General features: G+C 34.3%; 1 protein-coding gene across 3 annotated transcripts in view; it reads right to left on the bottom strand.

Annotated features, from left to right (window-relative positions):
- The window catches only part of LOC123682716 (inactive rhomboid protein 1), a 267242-nt gene that overhangs the window by 227377 nt on the left and 21486 nt on the right, over positions 1-18379 (bottom strand). For 2 of the 3 annotated variants that reach the window (XM_045621474.1, XM_045621476.1), the window contains exon 2: positions 12145-12298. The exons of the other annotated variant lie outside the window; for it this stretch is intronic. The gene's annotated coding sequence lies outside the window, so the exon portion shown is untranslated. The remainder of the gene's footprint in view (positions 1-12144; positions 12299-18379) is intronic. 3 annotated transcript variants of the gene reach the window in all.

Genomic DNA, 18379 nt, shown 5'->3' with positions numbered 1-18379 from the left:
ATTCTAAAACAAGTTGCAGAATGGGCTCCTATTCCAACACGAATGCGAAATTCGAAAACGAGCGACGAAGGAGCGAGTTTTGGAACGCATGAGTGTTGGAATTGCCCTCTGCAACGAGTATTAGACGATATTTTCTCTATTTCAGTCAAGTTTTGTGAAATATTGTCGAAATTCAATGAAAAATTCAGATTTTACATTCTAGTGACATTTGTATTGTATCTTGGCAGTTGGTGTGACTGTTAAGAAAATTGACAGATTACGGAATTTCAATTTAAATCGTACGTTTCGAATTTTGAAACAATTTATAATTACGCATCAAACTCGTCAATTATGTCTGAAGAAATCGATTTAACACCAACAGAATCAAGAGAAATTGCGAATATAATGTCGCAAATCATTTCACTAAATCCAAATTATATTACCTATATTGACAATTTGACGTGTGTTGAATTTTGATAGGATTGGAAGTCTGTGTAGACAACCACAGAACGAAAAATATAACTGAAAACAATGCTGTAATGAGTTCATTACAGCACTACTTTTAGAACTGTAATGAACTCATTACGATACTGAAATAGAGAAATTATTTTTATCTACTGTTATTGAATTATATATTCATTATTCAACTGCTTTTGAGCAATTAATAGTATCTATTAACAAACATCGTGAGTTATAATAACTCTCTACTATATCTCACTATAATAAATCGGAAAATATGGATCTGTGCTTCTATACTTCTCTGCTTCTATTCGATTGGCCGAAAGGGAACATTCCATTATTGTTATTGAGGGGAGGAATGTCCGGGAGAATGTCACTTTAATAATTTTGACGTTTTCAAATTAAGTTGATATCTAATTATTGTGAATGTTTTGCTGAAAACGATTAATTCAGATAGTGAAGATGAAATATTATATAGGTATACATTTCCAAAAGACAAAGAGCTAATGTTACCATCAAGAATTACTTGCCCGAAAAAAATAAAAAGGAGTTTGTAGAGGTAAGGTCATTAAGTCGTCGTTTACAGGGAATGATTTTTGGTATATTTTAATGCATTTTTATAGGCAACTATTAAGGTTTTTCAATATAATTCTATGTCTGTACTCTGTACTGGATTCGAGCTAGCCGAAGCTAGTTCGATTGTGATTGGTGACACTAAGTTTCCATCTCTTTTGTAGTCGGGATCGAGCACATATGTTTATTTCCCGTTCCTTCTGTCTATATTTTTTTCTTAGTATTTATTGATATAGTCGTAGATAAAGTATAGTATTCAACTTGCGGTAATGGTCATAACTCACTTGATGAATTACAGCACTCGCCTGCGGCTCGTGCTGCAAACTTCATCTGCGTGAGTGACCTACATTACCGCTCGTTGAATAATATACTATTCCTACAACTGACATGAAAAGTGGAGTATTCTTCATAGCTTACTCAATCTCAGAACTACAGAGTGTTTCAAGTTCGACGGCCTAATAGACGTTTCTGGAGAACGTGGCCTATTTGAAATCTGAAAATTCGGAATATGACATTGTTCATGATGCCCTTTCCAGCTAAAATATTTTCGAAGCTCTGGCACTTCCGGTTATACAGGAAATGAAAAAAATGTTTCCGAAAAAAACTTTTCTTTTCATTTCATGTCTCAGATATTATCAAGATTTCCATTCTCAATTACTCCTTACTAAAATTTTTGCGTTGGTCTTTATAGTTGTCAGAATATTAAGAAAAACCAAAAAAAAGCGAATTTCCTCAATCACAATTATGTGAATTATTTCTACTGTGAATATCCTATGCGTATACTCGATTAACTTTCTCGAATAAGATTGATATTTTCTCCGTAGAATCCAACGCAATCATGAAAAAATAGGGTTCTAATTTGAACATCGAAAGTTATAATCAAATTTTGTTCACAATTTTTGGCACAATATTTGAAACACCCTGTGATGATATTTTTTAAATTCAAGATATGCACGATATTTCAAAATCATTCTAGTTTGAGAAAATGAATTGAGTATACGCATAGGATATTCACAGTAAAAATAATTCACATAATTGTGACAAAGGAAATTCTCTCTTTTTTAAGGTTTTTTATTAATATTTTGAAAACTACGAGAACTTAGGCAATAATTTTGGGGGGGAGTAATTGAGAATGGAAATCTTGATAATATCTAAGCTTCGAAAATATTTTAGCTGAACAGGGCATCATGAATAATCAGATTTCAAATAGGCCCCGTTCTCCAGAAACGTTTAATTGGCAGTCGAACTTGAAACACCCTGTATATGTATTAATCATACTGTAAAAAATATTGAGTACCTATTCCACACGGCACTTCACTCCCACCTCGCTAGGTAGACCAATGAAATTGGGTTTTGAGACATCGTTTATATGGAAACGCAATAAATGAACAGATACTCTCAACGAAGGCCATTTTGAATTGAATAAGGTTGAATTATTCAAATTTGTGCAGTTATAGGAAAAGTATATTGTGTAACATGTGGAGAAAATCCTTTTCTCACTGGTGTGTTTGCGGCACTTTTCTTTCAGGCTCGTGCCACAAACTTCCACACTCGTGTGAAAAGTTGGACTTTCCCCACTTGTAGCACAATATACTATTTCAGCTTGTTACATGTATTTTGTGTTACTTTTAACATATTCAACCATTTTTTGTTCCTTTCCATTATTCAGAGAAGACTAGAAATTCAAAGAATTACATTACAATTACAAAATATCCATATGTATCATGTGGAAATGCCTAATATTCTATGATTAACCACGTTTAGTAACTGTGATTCAATCACGGATATCAGAATTTCACAGTACCGCGAAACGAATACAGAGCGTGACATGATCACCGTTGAATCTGATCACAGATCTTTCCAGGGCATATCAGTATTCGCTATATTCCTTGTTGCAAATTGCAATCGTAAATTTTAAAACCAGATATTTCTATTGCTTCGGAACCTTTTTCGACCAGCACAATTGTATATTTAATGGATTCAGTTGGAAATTTATATTGATTTGGTAAGAAATAAATATAAACACTTATTAATTTCCACAGACTTTAATTATTTCCGACAATTGTTTCGCCATCTAAGCGGCTTCATCAAGGTTTCATTGCAAAGTGTTGAATTTTGAAATGAAATTTCAGCTATATATACACGAAAAATGAGAGTACCTATGGAGCAAAAAAATGTTTAATTTATGGTTTCTTTGATGGGTCTACGGTCTTCTCGGTTCGGGGTACTATTTGAGTTTATTTGATGCAATTTGGAATTTCCAAAAATTTTTACTTGAAAATGTTTAAAAACGGTGACTTATTCACATCTTTTTGGGAATTTAACAAAATCTGTCTAAAATTGAACAATTGAACAAGTGATTCTAGTAGATTCAAACGGTGACTTTTATTTTCGATATGAAGTACTTTGAAATTAGAATTGAAATTATGTCCACTTTCTGATAAATGATCTGCATATGACGAGAAGGTGTAATCACCAGTGTGGCTTCTTTGGTGTTCGTGTATTCTTTTCTTGAAGGTTCTTCCAGTTTGTCCAATATATACCATTGGGCAGTCACTACAAGTTAACTTATTAACTCCAGATCTCATATCTTTTTCGATCCTGTCCTTATTATTTTTTATTATTTTACCTAAATTATTCGATGTTCTATAGGAAATAGAACAGTTATAATTTTTTCTGAAATATTCAGCTATATTTTCGGAAAAGCTTTCTATATATGTATAAAGAAATATTATTTCACAAATCTGTTAGCTCTAAAGAATAGATATCTTTGGCTAGCTCATTTACCCCTTCCAGAGATTAACAGAAAATGTCATCAGTTCGAGCTGCAGAGATAAACGTGCTTAAATTTGGGTAATTCATACAAATATTGATAATAAGCACAGCCTGGAACAAAACCGAATCCGATTCCTAAGCAGTGATCGACGTGATCACTGCTTAGGAATCGGAATCGGATTTCGCTTTAATTTCACTGATATCATTGGGTAACGTTCACGTTTCACAACGTGATTTAGAAATGACGGTATCGCTCATCTCTAACTACGTTTAAAATCTTACCACAGAATACAAATAAACCTTCTAGCTACACTAGCGACTCCAATTTATCCTTTTTCGCTGGACACTTTCTCAATATTTCTTCCATAAAAGCATATTCTCCTTATCTCTAACCTTCATACTCAAGTTAGGTACTGATATGATTTGAATCAATAATTTTGAAAAGTTACCTAGCTTGCCGACTTGACGAAGTACAACGCCAAGCAATGCTTTTTCAGTGCTTGGTGGCCGAGTTACGACTATAAATTTAAACTTTAATCTAATTTTATTTCAGAGACGATATTAACAGAAATTTTGGAACCCCTAGATTTGTCCCATTAGAGAATTAACAAATATTCAAATGAAATAATGGACGATCACAAAATGGCGAATGCGTCGGTTCAAGATTCCTCCAGTAAATTTTCAATTATCATTTCACATTCTCATCAATGTGTGAATCCAGAGACAGGATTTTCTTCGATAATTCCACAAAGCTCCATGTTTGAATGTTGTAGTAATGGATATTATCATTCCACATCTAAGTAAGTGTTAAATTCTTTTTGCATTAGAGATTTATCATGTCTACGTTCGATCGAACGGATACAATCCACTTTATGTTGTTTTATACACATGAGCGATGCAGGTTCCACAAAAGGGTTATTATTTTCACTTCAACAGAAACTGTTACGAATAGATATGTGATTTTATAGCGTATCATTTAGAATCACAATTTCATTATTTTGAATTTAATTCATTGCACATACATATCAGCAGTTGTAATACTTCGAAATTCAAAATTGGATTTATTGAATGCTTCGTTACTCATTCACTTCTTTTTAATCATTGAGTTCATGCTGAACTGCCATAGGAAGGGTTTTCCCAAAAATTAAAGGAATGGATAGAAAAATTGCTGTACCTTTTTTTTTGAAAATTTTCCATTTCTGTAAAAGCATTCGTGTGGCAACTTTGTATGTAGAATTCAATGACGTTAATTGAATTTTCTGCAAACTGATATTTCATGAGATATCGCTATCAATTTTTTTCCCAAATTGGACTCCCCTGTTATTTCCACATATTTCGATGAAGCTGAAAAATTACCATTTCAAAAATATAGCATACTTAATATTTTCGATGTACGAACACTTGACCGACTAGGTTGCCTGACCTATCGTCTATGGAGTTCAATCATTTCAATGTATTGAATGTTTTTTGTATTTCAAAGCCACCTTAGTAACTTCTTAGTATCAAAGTAGAATAAAATAATTGTATTATCTTATTTTCTTTTAGCTGTAATTTTGATTGTATTGATCGCACATTTTATTACCAGTTATGGATAAATTCCTTATTGATAGTACTAATAAATGGTACCACGGTACCAATATAGTTCCATTTGAAAAAATTCAGTTTTACCCCAAAATTGATTACGATGAACTTTATTTGCTCATAAAAAACGCAATTTAGTAGATATTTTTTACGGGATTTCGATTCTTCTAGTATTAGACGGGAATTGGAATAAATCGGAACCATCATGGAACACTTAAATGGAAAACTAAAAAAACGTTAGGAATGTCACTTATGTGGTAGCATTGGATTCATAAAATTAGGCAGATATCAGAAATGTAATAATATATTTCCATTTAAAAATCGAAAGTTGGTATCACTTTCGGCCAAACGATATAACTCAAAAAAGGCCATTTTGAGTTATCGCAGCCTACCACTTGAAAACTGATTACTGAGCTTGCCAGGTGGTTTTTCAATTTTAAACATATAGTGCTTTTATTTTGAATCAGTGTGGTAATTATTTAACTTTGTTGATATAAAAACCCAAAATATGAATCGTTTTGGTGAAGTTCGGACTGAGAAAATTACGACAAATATAGAGAAATCTATACCGCAATCTACAGAAAACAAGAAGGCTTCAATCTGGAAACAATTTATGGAGTTTTGTCATGTTCGAAATAATTCCATTATACGAAGTAGCAAATATATTAATGGATTGGGCCTATAATATGAAAAAGAAAAATAGAGATGATTATAAAGAATATGCGGTTGAATTGTTGTTCATCCATATATGCTGTCGTTAATTTATCTTGCCAAAAAACACTCGAGCTTTTCTTTCAGCATCTCTAATGTTAAAATGTCATATACTTGGAAATGTAATTGTCGCTTTGACATCGATAAAAAAGGTGCATCCTTTTTTATCGGATTAAAACTTCTCTTCCTTAATATCTAGTAAAACTGTCAATTAGTCTGTCAGATTTTTGAATTTTAAACCGTACAGTAAGTGTTATAATAATAATAATAAGAGAGTTTATTGATGAAAATACATTCAATAAACTCTATTGAATATATTTTCATGAATAAACTCTCTTATTATTATTATTATAACACTTACTGTACGGTTTTTTTTGGTCTCCTGTAAAATTGTTCATTATGGACATAGCAGATTTACACTCTTAGCCGACGATATAGTGCTTTTATTTTGAATCGGTGTGGTAATTATTCAACTTTGTTGTATTAATAAAGATAATTATTGTTGTTGTTCATCCATATATCCTGTTGTTAATTCATCTTGCAAAAAAACACTCGAGCTTTTTTTTTATCAGATAAATTCCTTTTCAACTCAAAGTTTTGCCAATCACTGAATTTGCTCGAAAAACTGACATTATAAAATCGCTCCACCTTCGGTGTCGCGATTTTATCTAATGTCAGTTTTTCGAGCAAATTTTTTCTCGTAAAATTAGTGATTGGCAAAACTGTTTCGTTGCAAAGAAAAATTTATCCGATAAAAAACAAGCTCTTGTGTTTTTACTGTTGATAAAAATATTGACTTTCTGAAATGTGTATTATTGTGAAACGAAGTGAGAAATCTATAATCTCGTTTTGAACTGAGCAGCCACGTGGTGGTATCCCCTCCTACAACCCCAATTTACCGCGTGTCAGTTGCCGTGTTTAAAAGCTTTCCTGTTGTCCGCAGCTTTGTAATCCACCCACGTCCTCCGAGTTATGTGCTTTCCGATCGAACGGCGGGATCAATAAAGCGTTAAGACACCGGATAATTCGTTGTTGACGACTCCGTTTCCGGTGCCCCGTACCAGAGATAGACGCCCCATTACCCCGACGGCGTCCCCTGGCTGTTTTCCATCCATGATGCCGAATCGGGCGCAATCCACCGCCACACATAACAACATCGAGACCTGAATGATCGTTAATTCGGATCGGAAAAGCAAGGTTCATTGATTACACGAAGTGTTGCCGTCTAACGATCGGACACATTCGCCGGCAGATAGACTGCGTTATTATTCCGGCAAATTACTAGCGATGAGTGGGAACGCTAACGTGGATAGCTCTAACATCAACCACGGGAGTGTGTGTGCTTGCAAATCGGACATAGTAGGTGAATGCGATACAATAGAAGCTGATTTTTCATTTGTCTTTGCGCAACCCAATAACAATATCTATTACCTACCCTAGATACAGTGTGTCAATAGGGATGTTGCTTACATTTTGAAATTGCTTTTAATCTGTAGATAAGCCCTATATAAACACGAAAAAAAAATTCTCATGGAAAAATATAGAAAGTACCAATAAAAAATACGTAAATTAAAAAAGTGCTTAAAAGAGTCCCACCATAGACAAACTAACTAGTTTAGCTATGATCACCACGTGCTAACGGTCTGTCAAACGTAACTGATATCAGCTGATATTGACAGTCAAGTCGATTTGATTATAGTCCATTCAGGAATTATTAACATCCCGGGTGACTCATTGAAGAAGAAAAAACAGATATAACAATACTTAATTTCAAAATAGAATATAAATAAACTATATATGCAATGCCAAGACTTTGTTTACAGATCTGTTTCATATAAATTGATATAATATAACTAAGATACCTATTAATTCAGCAACCTAATTATAAAAACATTCTCCCTTCATAGATTCATATAATCCTCATGATCATCACTGTCAAAACAAAACATCCAGGTAAAAATCCAAATATCCAGCATTCAGCTCTTTCTACTTTTACCCTTGAATATACTTGAAAAATATTTTGTTTTCTTTCTAGAGTCCACTGTTGAATAATGCTTCCATTTTCAAATAACCAAGTTTCCTCCAGATAAATGAATTTCACATTTTGTTGCAAATATTCTCTGTATTTACCATAAAATCGTACTCAACTTATTATATTTTTCTGTTTATCAATGAGAATTTTCGTTTTATTAACTGTTTTGAACTTGTTACCAATTAAGTTTATGTAATGTTGACGTTGATTGATTAAAATCCAGATGCTTTTTGGTCAAATTTTATCCAGACTGATATATTGGTTGCTTTTGGTAACAATCAAGGCATTCAATGATTCTTTGAAGGTGAAATCGTATTGCACAGGTTTTCTTCCACTAATAATCCAGGTTGTAATGACTTGCCGTCTTCTTTTTTCAAACAGTACTGTGAGAAATACTGAAATAAACTAATCAATGTGTGTTTGAAATTGATACAACTTTTAAGTTTGAAAATTTCTTCGATCAAAACCAAAAACATTAATAACACTACAGATAACAGAGTATTAACACAAACAAACTGAAATCTAACCTCCTGTCAATGACATTTCCAATGCCAACCCGAAATCTGCAATTCAAAATGTTACTGAATGAGCCAGTACCAACTTAATTTCGATTTTCCAAAGCCATCCGGGATGTCAATAATTCCTGAATGGACTATATATCATCTGACGTTCTGAATCATAGATAAACTAGTTCTATATACGATCAATTTGTCAATGGTCTAAACGTTTCAGTGTTATGACGTCAAATCAGGCGCGGATCCAGGGGGGGGGGAACTAGGGGAACGTTCCCCTCCAAATTGCCGACCCTCTAGAATTTGACATACTGAGTCTCAAATAATTACAAGATCAGCAAAAATTTCACCTTCAATACATTTTGCGAAAACCCATATCAATGAACGGCAAAAAAAATGACGTTCCAAAATGGCGGAAGTGTCTGGGGTCCACATTTTCAGTATTTTGAGTATCTAAAAGTCCCCCCCCCCCCAAAAGTGGGGTCTGGATCCGCGCATGCGTCAAATTGTCGTATTGGCGTTCACAGTCACGTGCTAGTCAATAAAAATTAACACAATTCAAATCAATTTTATTAAATTGAATTCGAGAAATGAAAATGCTACTTTAGTATTTTAAAAACGGCCTTCAATGTGGAACACCTAAATCCATTTGATTTTATTATATGACGCAACATCCCTATTTGAAAAGATACCACCATAGAGTAATAAACATAGATAGAGGGAGTATACGCAATTTTTACATATCCCCAACATGTTTAAATTACGTTGTCGGATTGTGATATATTTTCAAATCCACAATTAAACTATACCGTTATGAATGTATATTATATATTGAATGAAAAATATTAATTTGAGTGATTCTCAATCAAATATGCAAATTTGAATATTTGGAATCAGTTTTTTTTTCCTTATTGTAGACTTTATCATAAGCAGAATAGGTATTTAATATTTTCTGTATATACCTGCTGAAATCCAAGGATTGGCAACTATTGCTCTCCTAGTGTCATCGGTTGTTTCACGTCGGTTGATGCATTTGAAGTTTGTTTTCTGAATTTCTGATATATTTAGGTATTCATCTCAATATATTTCGAGTTAATGTAGAACGTTGATTTAATATGGGACATAAGGAGGGCATTATTTGTGGAAAAACTCGCGATATGATTAAAATATCGTATCACTATTCCGCGCGCTTCACGTCAAATTTGATAGTTCATTTTGGGGACAAAATTTGCTTACTGAAAATGACAATGATCCCTCTATCTATGTTAACTACTCTGAGGATAGCACCTATGGAGGTTAGAGATAAGGATAATAATCTTCCCATTTCAACAGTTTCCGTTGAATTGATCCAAATTGGGGGCGTTAGTGTAGCTAGAGGGCGAAGTTCATAGGAAACGTCATAAAGAGCTGATAGAGATATAGCAAGAAATAAACAAAGATGGAAGTATGTTCGCCTTCTTGGATTAGTTACCCTCTAGCTACACTAGCGCCTCCTAAATTACTGTTCCGCAGGACACTTTCTCTACACTTCTACCATAAGAGATTATTCTCCTTATTTCTACCCTCCATAATAACACCTTTATGGCCAGTTGCACCGTTTGCCTAAACATTGATTGAAAATTTAAACATTAACAACCTTATGATTTCTAAACAGAACAATTTGGACGTTTATTTTCTCGATTAGTTTTAAACAGGGTTCTGCGCATATACCTCATCAATTTGATATTAGGTCTATGGTTCTGCGCAACTCAAAACGTCGAAACATATGACTTATTACATAACCATAAACATTATTTCTCTATGAACATAACCTGATTATGTCACATTATGTATTCCAGTGTTTGGTTTTGTGGAAAATTCAAAATCGAAATATGCATTCAGATTCAGAATTATCATTTAATGACAATTTATAATAATAATTTGTAATTTATTTTTACTTTGTCACCACAAGAGCAAAGAACATTAAACCAGAAAATTGAAATTCCTGATTTCTCTATGATCACCGTCGATATTTTGAAGAGATCCACGAATCGATCCAATTTTTTACTTCTTCATGAAACCGGAAGTGCTGGTCAGCCAGGCCGTGTGGTATTGATCGAAACAGGTGATAGTCCAAGGAAGCAACGTCTGGAGAATACGGCGGGTGGAATAGGACTTCCCATTTTAACGTTTCCAAGTATATGTTGAACACTTTCGCAACATGGGGTCGGGAATTACCATGCTGTAAAATCACTTTATCATGTCTCTTGGTGTATTGCGGTCGTTTGTCTTTCAATGTTCGGCTCAAACGCATTGTTTGCGTTCGATAACGATATCCTGTGATTATTTTAGTCGGTTTTAACAACTTATAATACACAGCGCCGATTTGGTCCCACCAAATACAGAGCATGACCTTGGAACCGTAAATATTCGGTTTGGCCGTCGACGTGGAAGCATGGCCGGGATATCCCCATGATTTTCTGAGCTTGGGATTATCGTAATGGACCCATTTCTCTTCTCCAGTTATAATGCAACGCAGAAATCCCTCCCGTCTTTGCCTCGCAAGCAGCTGTAACTCGTACGCACCCAATTTTCTTGTTTCTGAATCATTCCCATAACATTCAGGCGTTTTAAAATGGCTTGTTGCGTCATTTCCAACGATCCTGCCAATTCATGTTACATTCAACACGAGTCTTGATAGAGTAATGCCTCCAATTTTGCATCTTCGAAAACCTTCTCTCCTTCACCGCCATGCTGGTCTTCGATGTCAAAATCACCGTTCTTGTAGCATTGAAACCACTCTCGGCATGTTCTCTCACTAATAGCAGCCTCACCATAGGTATTTGAGAGCCATCGAGGAGCCTCAGCTGAGGATTTTTTCATAGTGAAGCAGAAAATTAAAACCTTCCACAAATGACGAGAATTTGGCTCGTGAGCGGACATGTTTAATCGACAATAATTTTATGATGCAGACCCAAATCGACTAATTTTTCGATGGCGTTATGTTTACAAATACCTAAGCTTATTGTATGACATCTACGATCTATTCATTTCGACTAACACTCTCATGGAAAGAATAATGTGCAATTGGCTGATTTAGTTTCCCATCATTAATGGCATCGTTAATTACAATGAAATAAACATCCTATGGTTTTTCTTGAAATATACTCATTTTTTTTTCAATATTAAAATAAAACCTTTTATTAGAAAACCTTCCACTTTCTATGATGGTTCATCCACTGTTGATTGAAGCAACCCTTAAGTGTAACACGTTCTCTAAATTACGCTATAATTCTTATCACCAATTCATATCTTGTTCATAACGAAATCTACTCGAGCATCCATATATGCTGGCTCCACATCCTTCGAATCTTATCACAGTTTGCCATTCGCAATCAAGTGATCCTCGATGTCCCACCTTGCCAGATTTGCCTAACTCGCATCTTAATTCCGAACAAACAAGGATCTGCGCCCTACACAACAACCATTCATCCCCCAAGATAGTCAGCATCCCTATTAATGATAATAACCCATAGTACATACCCGTTGGGATGGAGAAATGATCCAAAATCGATGTTCAGCAGACGACGGAACTAGTATTATTCATTTGGTTAACATCACCGAGCTGCACCACCCCCTTTGCTGTTCAGTAGTGAACGAGGCCCTTCTGTCTCATGAGATAAGAGCTGAAGCGGTTCTGCAACAGAAACACGTGATAATTTCGATAAGGGTGTCTGACGAAGGGTTGATCGGCTCGTTCAACATGCTTGTAGAATTATCATTCTCAACCGGGAAATATTGTTTTTGCGCGCTTGTTCTAGGGAATAGGGCGTTGTCGTTTTGTCTGTAAGGTGGAAAACTTCTTAACAATATCGGGAGGAAGGAGCTGAAGATTTGAAAGGATCAGGGTAGGTCTGATTCGAAATAGTCATTTATCAATATGAAAGTATTTCTCCTTTGTTCGTGCATGACTTTTACCTCACACAAATCCAAACAGAAGCTTTATATTCGAGTAGTATGCAGGGTAAGAACTAATTAGAGGAGAACTACAGCAGGGATTCACGGCTTGGCTTGATTTTTAAGCCACTTGGCTTGAGCTTGACTTGAATTCAATTCGAGCTCAAGTCGAGTAGTAGTTTTTCAATCTCCAGTCAGTCAAGTATTTATTTATTTACTCTCATTCAATTATATATTTATTATTCAACTGCTTTTGAGCAATTAATAGTATCTATTAACAAACAGCGTGAATTATAAAAACTCACTGCTATAACTCACTATATTAAATCCGAAAAGATGGCTCTGTGCTTCTAAACTTCTGTGCTTCTATTTGGTTAGCCGAAAGGGAACATTCCATTATTGTTATTGAGGGTAGGAATATCACTTTGATAATTTTGAAGTTTTTAGTTGACTTTTGAGGTTTATAAATAAAGTTCTTTCTCAATACTTGTATTTTAGTATTTGTTGTTATAGTCGTAGATAAAGTATAGTATTCAACTTGCGGTAATGGTCATAACTCACTTGATGAATTACAGCACTCGCCTGCGGCTCGTGCTGCAAACTTCATCTGCGGGAGTTATGACCTACATTACCGCTCATTGAATAATATACTATTATCAAGTACTTGAATCAGTTGAATCATATCAAGCTACTTGATTTTTAGCAGTTTTATTGTGTAGTGTCACATCAATAAAAAATTATGAAATGAGAAGGAACCTTGCAGAAAAAAACTTGTATTTATTAAACTTATTGTATAAAATACTATAAAAGAACCGCAAATATCAAATTTTTTGAAATAGAAACATTAATTAAATCACTATAAATGATAGATCCAGGATATACGACACATGAGGCATCTTATAGATTTATCGCCTAACCTATTGCGGGTTTTGTTACGGTAAGAGCAGCTCTGGAAAATTGTCTTTCGACAGGAGCTGAAGATTCTGGCGTTGATAAAAAATCCTTGGCCTAAATGGCCAAGTTTAGAAAGATATTCCTGAAACTACTAAAATCTACCTATAGATTTCATAGAAATGTTAGAAAACTACTAAAAAAGTCATACTAGCGAATGCTTCAGTCTCTCGGCGCTCGAGGAATTCCCTTATTTAGTCTAAGCGCGCACAAGATTGCAGAAATATACATATGCCTTGCGATTCGTGCATATCAAGCTCAAGTAATATCAAGTAGCTTGATATCAAATCCAGCAATAAATATTTCAAGTCAAGTCAAGTTCAAGTATATAATTTTTCACGAGCTTTATTTTCAAGTCGAATAGTTGGTTAAAATGTCAAGCTAATTGGCCTGATGAATCCCTAGACTACAGGGATATCCAAAAAACCGTTATAAATGCAGGGAAGCTTAAATTACAAAAAAGGTGCGTTATTTAGGGATGAGTATGTTGGAATGGCGAGTGGCGACCAAGAGCAGACAAGCGAAGCCGAGGCCGACCTCCAACGAGATGGACCGATGACTTGAAAAGAATCCACACCAACTGGATGGAAGCCGCACAGAATAGAGAAAGATGGAAATGCCTTGGGGAGGCCTATGTCCAGCAGTGGACGGTTTAGGGCTGAATGATGATGATGATGATGTTGGTGTTAACGATTCAAAATATCTCCAATGGTTCCCGAAATATCTCGAAAAAACTAAAATCAGGATTTTATTTTTTTTCTGTATAAGTCATTTGTTTCTAGAAATAACTGAAAATAATAATAACTTGTAGCCATTATTCAATATAGAGATTCTAATTGTGTCTTCAGATTTTTCTGTTTTCAATTGTTTCAGAGACGCGATACTAAATTTTTTATTTCTTATGGACACCATATTGGTTCTACTTATGGGATGATTTAGAAAAAACTCTACAAAATTATTACATTTTATGTACGCAAATTTGAATTTCGTTTTAATTTTTTTTGTTTAAATACATAATAGGTTAGGCCAGAATTGTCATATAACTCGTTACTTTGTTCAGTTGTTATGTGAAATCATCACTTTTGTAAAAAATCTGAATCCTGTTTGATAAATAAAGTACTACCAATTACATAATTATGTTGATACCAATACTCTACATAGCGAACAACTGGCAATGTCTGTAGAAATTGTTCTATATATGTAATTAGAAAAACTCAAGTGATGTTTTCACATAACAACTGAAGAAAGTAACAAGTTATTTGCAATTCTACTCAAACAAAAAAATAAACTCGATATTTTTGTAGAGTTTAAGTTCTGGAGGCAGAATTTTCAAATAACTTTGTTGACAGTTGTTAGGTGAAACCATCACTTGAGTTTTGAAATTACGTAGAACATTTTCTACAGACATTGCCACTGTTCGCTATGTAGAGTGTTTGTATCAGCATGATTATGTAATTGGTAGGACTTTACTTATGAAACAGGATCCAGGTTTTGACAAAACTCAAGTAATAATTTCACATGAACAAAGTAACAAGTTATTCGACAATTCTGGCACCAGCCTACTATTTAAACAAAAAAATAAAATCAAAGTTCAAATTTGCGTACTTAGACTCGATATTTTTGTAAAGTGTGATGCATTGTTGAATTCGTAAATTATTTCTTTATCACCCCTAAGGAAAACCACTATGGAGCGCATAAGAAAAAAAATTGACTATCGCGTCTCTAAAACAAAAAAAAAAACTGAAGCAACCATTAGAATCTCTATATTGGATAATGGCTACAAACCAAATTTCGTGAAGTTATCTCCAAAAACAAATGAGTTATACAGAAAATAAGAAAATGTCGATTTTTGGTTTTTTCGAGATATCTCGAGATCCATTGAAAAGTTTTCAGATCTGTTTACACCAAAACACTCATACTCATACTCATACTCATACTCATACTCGTTTATTTCCCTCAAAACTTTACAGGGTAGGTCAATAAAATATAAGACAAAGTATACCTACAGATGTCCTGAACATTAGTACACACGTTAATAACATTTAAACACATATATCATAAATATATAATACATATACAAAATTGACTAGTGAATATAATGACTAGAATTGATGGTTCATGAATTCTTCTATGGAATAGAAGACATTTTCAATAAGTAAGTTTTTCACAAGCCTTTTAAAGGTCGCTCCACGAAGTGATGTCATGTGATCGGGAAGTTTATTGTACATCTTAACACCATTGAAGATGTACGTATTTTGTGTTCTATTAATGCGGTGGCTGGGAATCACAATTTTGTTTCTGGATCGCGTAAGGTGGTCATGTACATTTGAGTGTTTCGGGAGTTTTCTTCCATGAACGTAGAGGAGACACTCGAGCATGTAGCAGCATGGGGCGGTAAGTACTTTGTATTTTTTGAACAGCGATCTGCAACTTGTCATTTGATTAACTCCAGCTATCAACCTTATCGCTTTCTTCTGTTTCAGAAAGACCCTGAGTGCATCCGACGACGCACCCCACAGGATAATACCATAGGTCATTCGTCCATGGAACTGAGCGTGATAGGTGAGGAGTGCTTCGTTTTCTGTGAGCATATTTTTTATTTGTCTTATTGCAAATAATGATGTGGAAAGCCTTTTACACAATTCAGTCACATGATCAGTCCAAGTCAAATTTCCACTGATGCACATCCCGAGCAAAGAAATACTCTCTTTATTATGGCTTTTGGTTGTTATTACTAGCCTTTGTGTTTTATCAGGATTCACCTTCAAGTTGTTTCCATTGAACCATTCAACAGCTTCCTGAACAGATTTTTCAGCTTTTTGCTGGAGTTTTCTATTATTTTGTGCTCTATTCAAAAAGGATGTATCATCAGCGAAAATGATCCTCTCATCCGCGGCAACGTTATATATCATATCGTCTATATATACTAAAAACAATATCGGACCCAATATAGACCCCTGGGGCACACCAGTAGCAATGCATCTCCTTGAAGATTTCTTTCCACTAATATCTACTATCTGATATCTATTTTGCAGATATGATCGAAAAAGTTCGAATGCTGGGCCTCTGATGCCGATATACTCCAGTTTAGATAGTAGTTTTTCATGGTTGACGCAATCGAAAGCCTTCGTCAAGTCCATACAAGTTAGTATTGCCTCCTCTGAATCGTCCAACGATTGCAAGACGAATTCAATTATCTCCACCAGAGCAGAGGTAGTAGACCTACTCCCCCTAAATCCATGCTGATGATCACTCAGCAGCGAATGATTCTCCAAGAATGAGACCAATCTAGATTTTATGAGGGACTCAAATATCTTTGACATTGCTGGCAACAGTGATATTGGTCTATAATTGTGGCACAGTTCTTGGTCTCCTTTTTTATAAACTGGTATAACCCTTGCCATCATTTCTAAATAACGCAACTTTTTTTGATTGAAGCCACCCTGTCCTTCTAACGGTTATCGATATCCCTGTAGTGCCCCTCTAAATAGTTCTAACCCTGTATAAATAAATCTGGAACTCTCTGTACAGGGTGGGCAAATTTCGATGTTTTAGCACTAAAATTTTTACACCTGAGGTGAAAGACGAAATCTGATACCCCATTCTCGGTCTCTTTTTGTGAGAAACTAACAAGGGTAGTATTCATTTTTGGCCACCTTCTTTTGTTTTGGAGTTATAAGCGAAAATTGTAAAAATGGCGATATCGAAAAACTTTTTTATCTCCGCTAATACTGATACTAGACTTCTGAAATTAAAACATTATACAGGCAGTTTTTTACGTGAAATCCAGTGGCGTGCTCGTATTTTCAAAAGGATTTTTAATTACGAAGCTATGAGAAAAGTTATGTTTTTTCAAATGGAAAAACTAAATTTCTGTGCCATTTTTTGAAAGTTCAATTTTTCCTGATTTCAAAAATATATAACATCGTATGGTTTGTATTGAAATAAATAACAGACAATGATCAAAAACCTTTTTTCACCTAAGAGTCTCAATATTTCTAAGGTTTCAACTGTTGATGAGCACATAAAAATTGAGCTTTCTATAACAAGAGCAGTGTCCTTCCGTCAATCTGATTATTTCTATGCTTTTTACTAATTTCTACAAAATTCGAATCTAGATATATTTTATAAAAATAGTTTCGAAAATATAAATGAACTCGGAGAAAATTTCCTAGGTTGCTTGAACATAGTTGCAAATATTCATCTATTGAATTCGGTGCGAAATAACGAGAAGATGTGTCGACTGTGCATTGTTGTCATTATTAGGTTAAATATTATTTCTTGTTTTTTTCCTTCGTAATTATATTGTTGAGTTCAATCATGCGTTGTTTCATATTCTATTTAAAATGGTGCGTATTCATTCTGGAGACCTATGAAAATAATCTTCTGATACATCCATCTCATTACAACCATTTCGGTTGAAACATTCGATCTTGTTGATCTTTTCGTTATTTCCAAATCAATTTTTAGATGAAAAATTTGTGAAACATATCTAGATTCGAATTTTATGGAAATTAGTAAAAAGCATAGAAATAATCAGATTGACGGAAGGACACTGCTCTTGTTATAGGAAGCTCAATTTTTCTGTGCTCATTAACAGTTGAAAACATAAAAATATTGGGACTCTTAGATGAAAAAGGGTTTTCGACCATTTTCCATTATTTATATTAATACGAACCATACAATGTTATATATTTTTGAAATCAAGAAAAATTAAGCTTTAAAAAAATGGCACAGACATTCAATGTTCCCATTTGAAAAAACATAACTTTGGGTCGTAGCTCCGTAATTGAAGACCCTTTTGAAAAGACAAGCACGCCACAGGATTCTACGTAAAAAAGTGCCAGTATAATGTTTTAATTTCAGAGCT

The sequence above is a fragment of the Harmonia axyridis genome, chromosome 6, assembly GCF_914767665.1.
Source record: "Harmonia axyridis chromosome 6, icHarAxyr1.1, whole genome shotgun sequence".
Lineage (NCBI taxonomy): Eukaryota > Metazoa > Arthropoda > Insecta > Coleoptera > Coccinellidae > Harmonia > Harmonia axyridis.
Note: the sequence above shows the minus strand (reverse complement) of the source record. Positions and strands in the feature narration are given on the sequence as shown.